Source organism: Pan paniscus, chromosome 6, assembly GCF_029289425.2.
Source record: "Pan paniscus chromosome 6, NHGRI_mPanPan1-v2.0_pri, whole genome shotgun sequence".
NCBI classification, from domain to species: domain Eukaryota; kingdom Metazoa; phylum Chordata; class Mammalia; order Primates; family Hominidae; genus Pan; species Pan paniscus.
In genome coordinates, this window is record NC_073255.2 from 90,030,161 (window position 1) to 90,044,418 (window position 14,258).

The following is a 14,258-nucleotide window of genomic DNA, read 5'->3' on the forward strand; positions in this document are numbered from 1 at the left end:
GAGACCATCCTGGCCAACATAGTAAAACCCCATTTCTACTGAAAATACAAAAATTAGCTGGGCGTGGTGGAACGCACTGTAGTCTCAGCTACTTGGGAGGCTGAGGCAGGAGAATAGCTTGAACCCGGGAGGCGGAGGTTGCAGTGAGCCGAGATCGCACCACTGCACTCCAGCCTGGCGACAGAGCAAGGCTTCGTCTCAAAAAATAAAAAAAGATGGACTGTGGTAGGGGACAGGGGACCACCATACATTTAGGCAAGTGCATGGTCCAACTCATAGCTGCTGTGTCAAGCGTGCCGTCTGTTTTTTTGTTCGTTTGTTTGTTTTTTGAGACAGAGTCTCACTCTATCACCCAGGCTTGAGTACGGTGGCATGATCTCGACTCACTGCAACCTCCACCTCCTGGGTTCAAGCAATTCTCCTGCCTCAGCCTCCCAAGTAGTTGGGATTACAGGCGTGCAAAACCACACCCGGTTAATTTTTTGTATTTTTAGTAGAGACGGAGTTTCACCATGGTGGCATGACTGGTCCCCAACTCCTGACCTCAGGTGATCTGCCCGCCTCCACCTCCCAAAGTGCTGAGATTACAGGCCTGAGCCACCGCGCCCAGCCATGGCATCTGTTTTACCAGAAGAGATCAACACACCCTCTGAAACATGATACAGGACACTGATCTGGTGAGTGGGTTCTTTTCAATCCCTAACAGAAAAGAGGACCAAAAACAGTTTGCCTCTGCGTGAAGGAAAGCATTACTCATGAACTCTCCCACTGTCTCACTCCTGTCACCACCCACATTAAGTATCTGTTACAAGACCTTGTCTCCAGCCAGGCGCGGTGGCTCATGACTGTAATCCCAGCACTTTGGAAGGCTGAGGTGGGCCGATCACGAGGTCAGAAGTTTGAGACCAGTCTGGCCAACATAGTGAAACCCTGTCTCTACTAGAAATACGCAAAAAATTAGCTGGGTGTGGTGGTGTGTGCCTGTAATCCCAGCTACTCAGGAGGCTGAGGCAGGAAAATCACGTGAAACCGGGAGGCAGAGGTTGCAGTGAGCCGAGATCGTGCCCCTGCACTCCAGCCTGGGCGACAGAACGAGACTCCATCTCAAAACAAAAAAACAAAAAAAACTTATCTCCGTCTCTATTCCTTTATTCCTTATCTCCGTCTTTATTCCTTTATTTTTTATTTTTTTGAGACGGAGTTTCACTTTTGTTGCCCAGGCTGGAGTGCAGTGGCGTGACCTCAGCTCACTGCATCCTCCACCTCCTGGCTCAAGTGATTCTCCTGCCTCAGCCTCCTGAGTAGCTGGAATTACAGGCGCCCACCACCACGCCCGGCTAATTTTGTTTTGTATTTTTAGTAGAGACGGGGCTCCACCCTATTGGCCAGGCTGGTCTCGAACTCCTGAACTCAGGTGATCCACCCGCCTCGGCCTCCCAAAGTGCTGGGATTACAGGCATGAGCCACCGTGCCCAGCCTATTTATTCATTTATTTACTCATTTTTTAGAGACAGAATTTGGCTGCACTTGAGTTGATAAATCTGAGACATATATTGATAAAGGACAATTATGTAAATATTATAAATATAGTTAATATTAATAGTTAATATAGGGAACATTTATATATTTACAAAATGCATACACAGTTCAGCTGGGTGGAGTGGCTCATGCCTATAATCCCAGCACTTTGGGAGGCTAAGGCAGGAGGACTGCTTGAGCCCAGGAGTTCGAGACCAGCCTGGGCAACATAACAAGACCTTGTCTGTATACAAAATTTAAGAATTAGCCTGGCATGTTGGAGCCCACCTGTGGTCCCAGCTACTTGGGAGACTGAGGTGGGAGGATTCTTGAGCCTCGGAGGTCGAGGCTGTAGTGAGCTGCATTTGCACCACTGCACTCCAGCCTGGGTGACAGAATAAACCCTGTCTCAAAAAAAAAAAAAAAGAAAAGAAAGAAAAGAAAAATTTTGAACTGACCTTTCATAAGCAGGACTGTCCTTTTATCTGAGTTTATGTCCTTTCTAGTTTTTTGGTTTTCAACATCTGATTTTTTTGTTTTTTCAAAGTCTGGCTTTTTCATCAAGGCTGGAGTGCAGTGGCACAGTCTCGGCTCACTACAACCTCCGCCTCCTGGGTTCTAAGTGATTCTCCTACCTCAGCCTCCCAAATAGCTAGATTACAGGCACCCACCACAATGCCTGGCTAATTTTTGTATTTTTAGTAGAGACGGGGTTTCACTATATTGGCCCGGCTGGTCTCGAACTCCTGACCTCAGGTGATCCACCTCCTGACCTCAGGTGATCCACCTGCCTTGGCCTCTGTAAGTGCTGGAATTACAGGCGTGAGCCATCCCACCTGGCTCAACGTCTGGTCTTTTACAAACTCATAATGACAATAGGATAGTAGGTTTAAAATTTTTTTTTACTTGTCAATATTTTAATAACCCTATGTGCGTTTCTCAAATTTCTAAAACATTTTACTATTAGGGGATATCCAAAGGACACAAGCCTTGGTTTAGTATTTTGAAGACAAAAGGACAAACTGCAATGTGAATCGCAGCCACGGGGTGGCAATACTTACCCACCAATTCTGTCTCCTATGAAAGGCTAAAACATCCTAAACGTCTATTTGGCCAATAAAGAGCTGGATTTGTAGCCACAAGTGGGCTTTTCTATTTTGCTATCAAAACTTGGTTGGTTTTGTAGACTGCTTCTGTGCTAGAAAATACTTACTTTTCTGGCTGGGCGTGGTGGCTCACGCCTGTAATCCCAGCACTTTGGGAGGTCGAGGCAGGTAGATCACCTGAGGTCAGGAGTTCAAGACAAGCCTGGCCAATACGGTGAAATGCTATCTCTACTAAAAATACAAAAAAAAATTAGCCGGTCGTGGTGGCAGGTGCCTTTAATCCTAGGTACACAGGAGGCTGAGGCATGAGAAATGCTTGAACCCAGGAGACAGAGGTTGCAGTGAGCCAAGATCGCGCCACTGCCCTCCAGCCTGGGCAACAGAGAGAGACTCTGGCTCAAAAACAAACAAACAAACAAACAAAAATGAAAAAAACTTGGCTGGTTTTGTAGACTGGTTCTATGCTAGAAAATACTTACATTTCTGTCCAAATTTTTGCTTGGAAAAGATGGTACTACTGTCAAACTATCAGTTATCTCAGAGTATCCAAATGTCTGCTAACGTTAGCCAAGCTAATTTCTTCGCCACCTATGATGACATTTTCCTGTACACATTCTAATTATTTTGATGTTTGATGTAGCTGAAATTCTCTAGTCTGGGAAAGAGTGAACTTAACTAACCTTACATTTGTTTGTTTGTCTGTTTTTGAGACAGAGTCTCACTCTGTTGCCAGGCTGGAGTGCGGTGGCAGGATCTTGGCTTACTGCAACTTCCTCCTCCCGGATTCAAGCAATTCTCCTGCCTCAGCCTCCCAAGTAGCTAGGATTACAGTGACCTGCCACCACGACCGGCTAATTTTTGTATTTTTAGTAGAGTCAGGGTTTCACCGTGTTGGCCAGGGTAGTCTTGAACTCTTGACCTCAAGTGATCTACCCGCCTTGGCCTCCCAAAGTGCTGGGATAACAGGCATGAGCCACGGTGCCCAGACTAAACTTACATGTTTTTATTTGTATTATTATTAACTTTAATTATACAATTAATGTATCATGCAGTTCCTTGTTAAAAAATAATAATAAATCGGCCGGGAGCAGTGGCTTATGTCTGTAATCCCAACACTCTGGGAGGCTGAGGCGGGCGGATCACCCTACATCAGGAGTTCGAGACCCGCCTGGCCAACATGGTGAAACCCAGTCTCTAATAAAAATACAATAATTAGCTGGGCGTGGCGGTGGGCGCCTATAATCTCAGCTACTTGGGAGGCTGAGGCAGGAGAATCACTTGAACCTGGGAGGTGGAGGTTGCAGTGAGCCAAGATTGTGCCACTGCACTCCAGCCTGGGTGACAGAGCAAGACTCCGTCTCAAAAAATAATAATAATAAATTTAAAAATATTATATATGAGTATGGCTAAAGGCTCCTTTAACCACAGTCTCACATATACATCTTGCCATATAAAAAACATTATTTTGGCCAGGTGTCATGGCTCACATCTGTAATCCCAACACTTTGGGAGGTCAAGGCCGGAGTATTGCTTGAGGCCAGGAGTTTGAAACCGACCTGGGCAATAGTGAAACTCTGTCTCTAAAAAATTTTTTAAAAAATCAGCCGAGTGTGATGGTGTGTGCCAGTAGCTACTTGGGAAGCCCAGGCAGGAGGATTGCTTGAGCCTAGGAGTTCAAGACCAGCTTGGGCAACATAGCAAGACTCCCATCTCAAAAAATAAAGTAAAATAAATAAAAAATTTTAAAAAATAATAATAAATAAACATGTTAATATACATATTCTAAGAGATGACCAAAAAATAAAAATAATTTTTAAAATGTTAATAGATGTTTTCCATTTGTTTTTCATAAGTTGTGCTTCAATATTATGAGTGGGATTTGCTTTTACGTATCCCCCTGCTACACGACTTGGTTTTTTTTTTCCCAGACAAGGTCTCACTCTATCAACCAGGCTGGAGTACAGTGGTGCCATCGTAGCTCACTGCAGCCTCTGCAGATTCAATCTTGCCAGCTCTCGTGATACTCCTACCTCAGCCTCCTAAGTAGCTAGGACTACAGGCACACCTCACCACACCTGGACATTTTTAAAATTTTTTGCAGAGACGGGGGTCTCTCTATGTTGCTCAGGCTGGACTCCAGCTCCTGGGCTCAAGCAATCCTCCTGCCTCAGCTTCCCCAAGTGCTGGGATTATAGGCATAAGCCACTGTGCCCCGCCCACGTTTTTTAAATGTTTGCCAATCTGCTACTTGAAACATATCTCATTTTTTATTTACTTTATATTTCTGTAATCTCTGGAAAAGTTGAACATCTTACAGTTTCACGTCTCCTCTACTGAGAATTGCAAATCTACTCATATCCTTGGTGACGTTTCTATTGGGTTGTCTCTTTTTTTTTTTTTTTTGAGACAGAGTCTCACTCTGTGGCCCAGTGCCCAGGCTGAAGTGCAGTGGTCCGATCTCGGCTCACCACAACCTCTGCCTGATGGGTTCAAGTGATTCTCATGTCTCAATCTCCCAAGTACCTGAGACTGCAGGCATGCACCACCATGCCTGGCTAATTTTAGTATTTTTAGCAGAGACGGGGTTTCACCATGTTGGCCAGGCTGGTCTCGAACTCCTGACCTCAGGTGATCCGCCCGTCTCAGCCTCCCAAAGTGCTGGGATTACAGGCGTGAGCCACCACCGCGCCCATACTGGATTGTTTGTCTCTTATTACTTTGTAGGAGTTCTTGATATATTTGCATAAAACCCTTCGTTACCTGTCTAAATATTTTCTCTTGTCTTTTTTTTTTTTTTTTTTGAGATTGAGTTTTGCTCTTGTTGTCCAGGCTGGAGTGCAATGGCGCGATCTTGGCCCACTGCAACCTCCACCTCCCAGATTGAAGCAATTCTCCTGCCTCAGCCTCCCCAGTAGCTGGGACCACAGGTATGCACCACCACGCCTAGCTAATTTTTTTTTTTTTTTTTTTTTTTTTGTATTTTCAGTAGAGACGGGGTTTCTCCATGTTGAGGCTGGTCTCGAACTCCTGACCCCAGGTGATCCGCCCACCTTGGCCTCCCAAAGTGCTGGGACCACAGGCATGAGCCACTGCACCTGGCCTCTTGTCTTTTTTCTTAATTTTTTTTTTTTTGAGATGGAGTCTCACTCTGTTGCCCAGACTAGAGTGCAGTGGCTCAACCTCGGCTCACTGCAACCTCCACCTTCCAGGTTCAAGTGATTCTCCTGCTTCAGCCTTCCAAGTAGCTGGGTTCACAGGCGCCTGCCACCACACCTGGCTAATTTTTTTTGTATTTTTAGTAGAGATGGGGTTTCACCATGTTGGCCAGGCTGGTCTTGAACTCCTGACCTCAAGTGATCTGCCCGCCTTGGCCTCCCAAAGTGCTGGGATTACAGATGTAAGCCACCACGCCCAGCCCCTTTTACTTAATTCATGGTGTCTCTTGTCATAGAAAATTTTATCTTGATGTAGTCAGCGTTATTAATCCTATTCATTCGCGTTTTGGTTTTCTGTATCATGTTAACGAAGAATGTCTGTTACCCAAGGTATAAAGATAATTTTTGTATTTTTTGTAGAGACAGGGTTTTGTCATGTTGTTCAGTCTGGTCTCAAACTCCTGGGCTCAAGCAATCCTCCCATCTTGGCCACCCAAAGTGTACAGGCCTGAGCCACTGTGGCTGACCTACTTTCATTTTTTATATTCAGGGTTTCATTTGTTTGTTTATTTTGAGACGGAGTCTCGCTTTGTCACCCAGGCTAGAGCACAATGGCGCGATCTTGGCTCACTGCAACCTCCGACGCCTGGGTTCAAGTGATTCTCATGCCTTAGCCTCCCGAGTAGCTGGAACTACAGGCGCCCACCACCACACCCAGCTAATTTTTGTAGTTTTAGTAGAGAAGGGGTTTCACCATGTTGGCCAGGCTGGTCTCGAACTCCTGACCTTGTGATCTGCACGCCTCGGCTTCCCAAAGTGCTGGGATTACAGGCGTGAGCCACTGCGCCCGGCTATATTCAGGTTTAGAGTTGACTTTTATGAATGGCATGATGCCAGGCAGCATACTTATTAATATTTTTTCCAAAGGCATGTCTGATTGTCCAAAATAATTTATTGGCTAGTAAGGGCTTTATCTGAAGATTCAAGATGCCATTTATAACATATGGTTAATTTCCAAAAATACATAGGTCAATTTTATGGAAACTATTTATTTCTACTGCTTTATTCTTATATTAATGTGACGAGGTTTCAACGGCTGCAACTTTATAATATGTTCTGGTTTTTATTCAGTCAAATGTCTTCTTTGTTCTTGTCTATTCTTTTACAAAAATGCCTTTGCTATTCATAACATTTACTTTCATATAAATTTTAAAATCATCTCGACAAGCTACATTAAAAATCCCACTAGGATTTTGGTTGAAATTACATTAAATTCCCAGGCTCATTGCGATAAATTAACTAGGAGATATCTCATTTTACAATCTTCAGTCTTCCCGTTCAGAAATGTGGTATCTACTGGCCCAGCGTGGTGGCTCTGCCTGTAATCCCAGCACTTTGGGAGGCCAAGGTGGGTGGACAACTTGAGATCAGGAGTTGGAGACCAGCCTGGCCAACATGGTGAAACCCTGTTTCTACTAAAAATACAAAAAAATTAGCCAGGCGTGGTGGGGCGCACCTGTAATCACAGCCACTCGGCAGGCTGAGGCAGGAGAATCACTTGAACCCGGAAGGAGGAGATTGCATGAGCCAAGATTGTGCCACTGCACTACAGCCTGGGTGACAGAGAGAGACTCTGACTCAAAAAAAAAAAAAAAAGAAAAGAAAAGAAAAAAGAAACGTAACGTGGTACTACTCATGTTACGATTGGCTTCAGTCATCTACTTCAGTGGATTCAACTCTCTGCTTGTAGATAAATTATTTCCATTTCCTGAGAACATAATCTGCCTATTTTTTAGGCCAGTGGTCTCCAAATTATTTTGATTACACATTCCTGGCCAGGCGTGGTGGCTCACACTTGTAATCCCAGCACTTTGGGAGGCCAAGGCAGGTGGATACCTTGAACCCTGGAGTTTGAGGCTAGCCTGGGCAGCATAGCAAAATCCTGTCTCTACAGAAAAATACAAAAATTAGCCTATAATCCCAGCTACTCGGAAGGCTGAGGTGGGAGGATCGCTTGAGCCCAGGATGTGGAGGTTGCAGTGAGCCAAGATTGTGCCACTGCACTCCAGCCTGAGCAACAGAATGAGACCCTGTCTCAAAAAAAAAAAAAAGGAGCTTAAATTGATTCTTTTTTTTTTTTTTTTTCTTGAGATAGCGTCTCACTCTGTCACCCAGGCTGGAGTGCAGTGGTGCGATCTCCGCTCACTGCCACCTCCGCCTCCTGGGTTCAAGCAATTCTCCTGCCTCAACCTCCCAAGTAGCTGGGATTACAGGCACCTTCCACCACACCCAGCTAATTTTTTGTATTTGTAGTGGAGACAGGGTTTCACTATGTTGGCCAGGCTGGTCTTGAACTCCTGACCTTGTGATCCGCCTACCTCGGCCTCCCAAAGTGTTAGGATTACAGGCGTGAACCACTGTGCCTGGCCAAATTGATTCTTATGAGTAAAATTTGTGAGCATGAAAAAATACATATAAATTATTTACATATACTATTATACTAATATATACTTTATAAAATATACAAAGGAATGTTTTAAATAAGATAAAGATTAAATAAATAATAGTTTTATTTTTTCTTTTAAAAGTATTTTTATTTTAAATGTTTATAGGAAACAACAGTTTTAAAGCAAATATTTTATTTTCATTTTTAATCCATTTGCTCTCATTAAGAACAGTAGTGGTGGCCAGGCATGGTGGCTCATGCCTGTAATCCCAGCACTTTGGAAGGCCAAGGCAGGTGGATCACCTGAGGTCAGGAGTTTGAGACCAGCCTGGCCAACATGGTGAAACCCTGTCTCTACTGAAAATATAGAACTATCTGAGTGTGGTGGCACATGCCTGTGGTCCCAGCTACTCAGGAGACTGAGACAGGAGAATGGCTTGAACCCAGGATGCGAAGGCTGCAGTGAGCCAAGTTCACGCCACTGCCCTCCAGCCTGAGCAAGACAGAGTGAGACTCCATCTCAGAAAAAAAGAAAAGAAAAGAAAACAATAGTTATAAAGCAAATATTTTCTTGTGGTTTTTAATCCATTTGCTCTCATTAAAAACAGTAGTGGTGGCCAGGTGCAGTGGCTCACACCTGTAATCTCAGCACTTTGGGAGGCTGAGGTGAGTGGATCTCTCGAGCCCAGGAGTTCGAGACCAGTTGGGGAAAAAAACCAAGCTAAAACTTTACTCCTAATAGAAACTCTGTATTCATTGAGCAACAATTCCCTTTCTCCTCTTCTACCCAGCTTTTGGTAACCTCTAATCTACTTTTTGTCTCTATGAATTTGCCTATTCTAAGTACTTCATATAAGTAAAATAACACTTTTTTTCTTTTTTTTTTTTTAAGAGGCAGGGTCTTGCTCTGTTGCTCAGGCAGTACAGTGGCACGATCATAGCTCACTGCAGTCTCAAATTCCTGGGCTCAAGGGATCCTCCCACCTCAGCCTCTCAAGTAGCTAGGACTATAGGCACACACCACTACACCCAGTTAACTTTAAAAATAAATTTTTTTGACTGGGCACAGTGGCTCACATCTGTAATCCCAGCACTTTGGGAGGCCAAGGAGAGCAGATAACCTGAGGTCAGGAGTTTGAGACTAGCCTGGCTGACATGGTGAAACCCCACGTCTACTAAAAATACAAACAATTATCCAGGCATGGTGGCGGGTGCCTGTAATCCCAGCTACTCGGGAGGCTGAGGCAGGAGAATTGCTTGAACCTGGGAAGTGGAGGCCTCAGTGAGCTGAAATCATGTTATTGCACTCCAGCCTGGGTAATAAAAGTGAAACTCCATCTCAAAAATATAAATAAATAGGGGCCGGGCGCAGTGGCTCATGCCTGTAATCCCAGCACTTTGGGAGGCCGAGGCAGGCAGATCACAAGGTCAGGAGATCGAGACCACTCTGGCTAACACGGTGAAACCCCGTCTCTACTAAAAATACAAAAAATTAGCCGGGCGTGGTGGTGGGCGCCTGTAGTCCCAACTACTCAGGAGGCTGAGGCAGGAGAATGGTGTGAACCCAGGAGGCAGAGCTGGCAGTGAGCTGAGATCGCGCCACTGCACTCTAGCCTGGGTGACAGAGCGAGATTCTGCCTCAAAAAAAAAAAAAATAGATAGATAGATAGATAGATAGATAGATAGATAGATAGATAGAGATATATATGTAAATAAATAAACAAATACATAAATTTTTAGGGGAGTAAAGATGTTATCTCGCTATGTTGCCCACACTGATCTCAAACTCCTGGCCTCAAGCAATCCTCCCATCTCAGCCTCCCAAAGCAACATTTGTCCTTTTGTGTCTGTATTACTTCATGTGGCATAATGCTGTCAAGGCCCTTTCATGTTGTAAGATGTAGCAGAACTTCATTCCTTTTTTTTTTTTTTAATTTCAGCTCACTGCAACTTCTGCCTCCCGGTCTCCTGCCACCACTCCCGGCCATCCTCCCACCTCAGCCTCCTGAGTAGCTGGGACTACAGGCATGCACCCCCATGCTAGGCTAATTTTGTATTTTTAAATAGAAACAGGGTTTTGCCATGTTGCCCAGGCTGGTCTCGAATTCCTGAGCTCAGGCGATTCACCTGCCTCAAACTCCTGGGCTCAAGTGGTCTGCTCACCTCAGCTTCCCAAAGTGTGGGGATTACAGAAGTGAACCACCACGCCTGGCCCTTTGCCTATTTTATTTTATTTTATTTGAGATGGAATCTCGCTCTGTCATCCAGGCTGGAATGCAGTGGTGCAATTTCAGCTCGCTGCAACTTCCAACTTCCGCCTCCTGGGTTCAAGCGATTCTCCAGCCTCAGCCTCCCAAGTAGCTGGGATTACAGATGTGAGCCACCACACCAGGCTAATTTTTGTATTTTTAGTAGAGACGGGGTTTCACCATGTTGGCCAGGCTGGCCTTGAATTCCTGACCTCAGGTGACCCTCCTGCCTTGTCCTCCCAAAGTGTTGGGATTACAGGCATGAGCCACCGTGCCCAGCCCCTTTTCCCATTTTAGAATTGGGTCTTGTGGGGTATTGTTGTTTCTGCTATTGTTGTTGAGTTATAGGAGTTCTTTATATATACTGGATATTAATCCCTTATCAGATATATAATTGGCAGGTATTTTCTCACATCCTGTGGGACTCTGTTGATGGTGTCCTTTGATGCCTAAAAATTTTCCATTTTAATGAAGTTCAATATACCTATACCAAATCTAATGTCATAAAATTTTCCCCCATTTGCTTTTAAGAGTTTTATAGTCTGGGCACGGTGGCTCAAGCTTGTAATTCCAGCACTTTGGGAGGCCAAGGTGGGCAGATCACTTGAGCCCAGGAGTTCAAGACCAATGTGGGCAACATGGTGAGATGCCATCTCTACAAAAAACAAAAACAAAAGTTAGCTGGGCATGGTGGCACACATCTATAGTCTCAGCTACTCAGGAGGCTGAGGTGGAAGGATTACTTGAACCTGGGAAATTGAGGCTGCAGTGAGCCATGATGGTGCCACTGTATTCCAGCCTGGGTGACAGAACAATACTTTGTCTCAAAAAAAAAAAAAGAAAGAAAGAAAGAGGAAAAAAAGAATTTTGTAATTTTGGCTAATACATTTAGCTCTTTCATTCAGTTTGATTAATTTTTGTATATCATGCAAGGTAAGGTAAGGATGCCACTTCATTTTTTTGCATATGGCTATCCAGTTTTCCCAGCACCATTTATTGAAAAGACTGTCCTTTCCCTATTGAATGGTCTTGGTACCCTTGTCAAAAATCATCTGACCATATGTGTGAGGGTTTATATCTGGGATTTCTATTCTATTCCATATGTCTGTCTTTATGCCAGTACCAAACTGTTTTGATTACAGTAACTTTGTAATAAGTTTTGAAATCAGGAACTATGAATCATCCAATTTTGTTTTTCCTTTTAGAAATTATTTTGGCTATTCATCATCCCTTGAGATTCCATACACATTTTTTTATGAGACAGAGTCTCGCTCTTTCGCCCAGGCTGAAGTGCAGTGGCATGATCTTGGCTAACTGCAACCTCCGCCTTTTGGGTTCAAGCAATTCTTGTGCCTCAGCCTCCTGAGTAGCTGGGATTACAGGCAGCTGCCATGATGCCCGGCTAATTTTTGTTTTTGTTTTTTGTAGAGATGGGGGTCTCACCACATTGGCCAGTTTGGCCTCAAACTCCTGGCCTCAAGTGATCTGCCCAGCTTGGCCTCCCAAAAGTGCTGGGATTACAGGCGTGAACCACCGCGCCTGACCTGTAGAAAGGTTTTAAACTATAATTTCAATGTCTTTAATAGTTATAGGGCTATTCAAGTTATCCTTTTCTTCTTGAGTGAGCTTTGGTAATTGGTGTCTTTCAAGAAATATGTCCGTTTCATCTAAGTTGTTGAATTTAGTGCCATAATCTTGCTTATAGTTTTCCCTTATTATCCTTTTAATGTCTGTAAAATCTGTAGTGATTTCATCTCTTTAATTCCTAATATTGTTAAGTTGTGTCTTCATTTTTTTTCTGTCCAGTCTAGCTAGAAGTTTGTCAATTTCATACACCATCCCACAAAAGCAGCTTTGGGCTCACTGATTTTCTCCATTGTTTTTCTGTTTTCTGTTTCATTGATTTCAGATTTTACCCTTATTAGTCCTTCTCCTCTCTTCTGCTTAATTTGTATTTAATTTTCTCTTAATTTTCTTGTTTCTTAAGTAGTTGAGTTTATTAATTCAAGGCATTTTCTTTTTCCTAATATAGGTGTTCTGTGCGGCATCTCACCAATTCTGATGTGGGTGTGTGTTTTTATTTTCATTTAGTTCAAAAGACTAATATCCCTTTTCATTTCTCCTTTATTCCATAGCTTATTTAGAAGTGTGTTATTTGGTCTCCAAATATTTGGGGATTTGTCAAGCATCTTTCTGTTATTAATGTCTTTTCTTTTCTTTTTTTTTTTTTTTTTTTTTTTTTTTTTTGAGACAGGGTCTCACTCTGTTCCCCAGGCTGGAGTACAGTGGCGTGATCTTGGCTCATTGCAACCTCCACCTCCTGGGTTTCAAAGCGATTCTCCCACCTCAGTCTCCCAAGTAGCTGGCACTATAGGCGCACGCCACCATGCCTGGTTTGTTTTTTGTATTTTTAGTAGAGATGGGGTTTCACCATGTTGGCCAGGCTCGTCTCCAACTCCTGATCTCAAGTGATCTGCCTGCCTCGGCCCCCCAAGGTGCTGGGATTACAGGCGTGAGTCACTGCACCCGGCCTGGTTTATAGTTTTTATTTGTTCGGACAATTGTCTCTCCTCTCCTTTACAGATTTCAATTATTTGTATATTAGATTACTTGAAGTTGTCCCAAAGCTCATTAATGTTTCTTTTTCTAATTCTTTTTTCTCTGTGTGTTTTTCTCGTTGTGGTAGTTACTATTGCTGTGCCTTCAAATTCCCTAACCTTTTCTTCTGCAATGTCTAATTTGTCATTAATCCCATCCAGTGTACTTTTTAGAAAAAAATCTCATTGTAGGCTGGGTGCAGTGGCTCACGCCTATTAATTCCAACACTTTGGGAGGCTGAGGTGGGAGGATCACTTGAGGTCAGGAGTTCGAAACCAGTCTAGCCAACATGGTGACATCCCATCTCTACTAAAAATACAAAAATTAGTCGGGCGTGGTGGCGTGACCTGTAATCCCAGCTACTTGGGAGGCTGAGGCAGGAGAATCACTTGAGCCTGGGAGACAGAGGATGCAGTGAGCCGAAACTGCATCACTGCACTCCACCCTGGGCAACAGAGCGAGACTCTGTTGCAAAAAAAAAACCTCATGTAGGTTTTATCTATAGAAGTTCAATTTGGAGGCCGGGCGCGGGTGGCTCACACCTGTAATCCCCATACTTTGGGAGGCCGAGGCAGGTGGATCATGAGGTCAGGAGATCGAGACCATCCTGGCTAACATGGTGAAACCCTGTCTCTACTAAAAAATACAAAAAAATTAACCAGGCATGGTGGCGGGCACCTGTAGTCCCAACTACTCGGGAGGCTGAGGCAGGAGAATGGCATGAACCCAGGAGGCAGAGCTTGCAGTGAGCGGAGATCGCGCCACTACACTCCAGCCTGGGTGACAGAGCGAGACTCCATCTCAAAAAAAAAAAAAAAGAAGTTCAATTTGGGTCTTCTTAATATTTCCCACATCTCTAGTTAACGTCTGAGCATTTGAAATAGTTATAATAACTGTTTTAATGTCCTTTTCTGCTAATACTAATATCTGGGTGAGTTCTGGGTTGATTTACATTGTTTACTCTCCTCATTACCGGTCACATGTTCCTGTTTCTTTGTATGTCAGTAATCCTTGCTTGGACACCAGACACTGTGAATTTTACCTTTCTTGAAGCTGGATATATTTGTATTACCAGAACTCTTCTTGAGCTGTGTTCTGGAATACAGTTAAGTTACTTGGAAACCACGCCGAGCACAGTGGCTCACGCCTGTAATCCCAGCACTTTGGGAGGCCAAGGCAGAAGGAT

At 44.0% G+C, this 14,258-nt stretch overlaps 1 protein-coding gene across 1 annotated transcript in view; it reads left to right on the forward strand.

Annotated features, from left to right (window-relative positions):
• Positions 1-658: 658 nt before the first annotated feature.
• GTF2IRD2 (GTF2I repeat domain containing 2) overlaps positions 659-14,258 on the forward strand; it is a 74,918-nt gene continuing 61,318 nt past the window's right edge. Inside the window, exon 1 of the mRNA XM_034951445.3 lies at positions 659-677. The gene's annotated coding sequence lies outside the window, so the exon portion shown is untranslated. The remainder of the gene's footprint in view (positions 678-14,258) is intronic.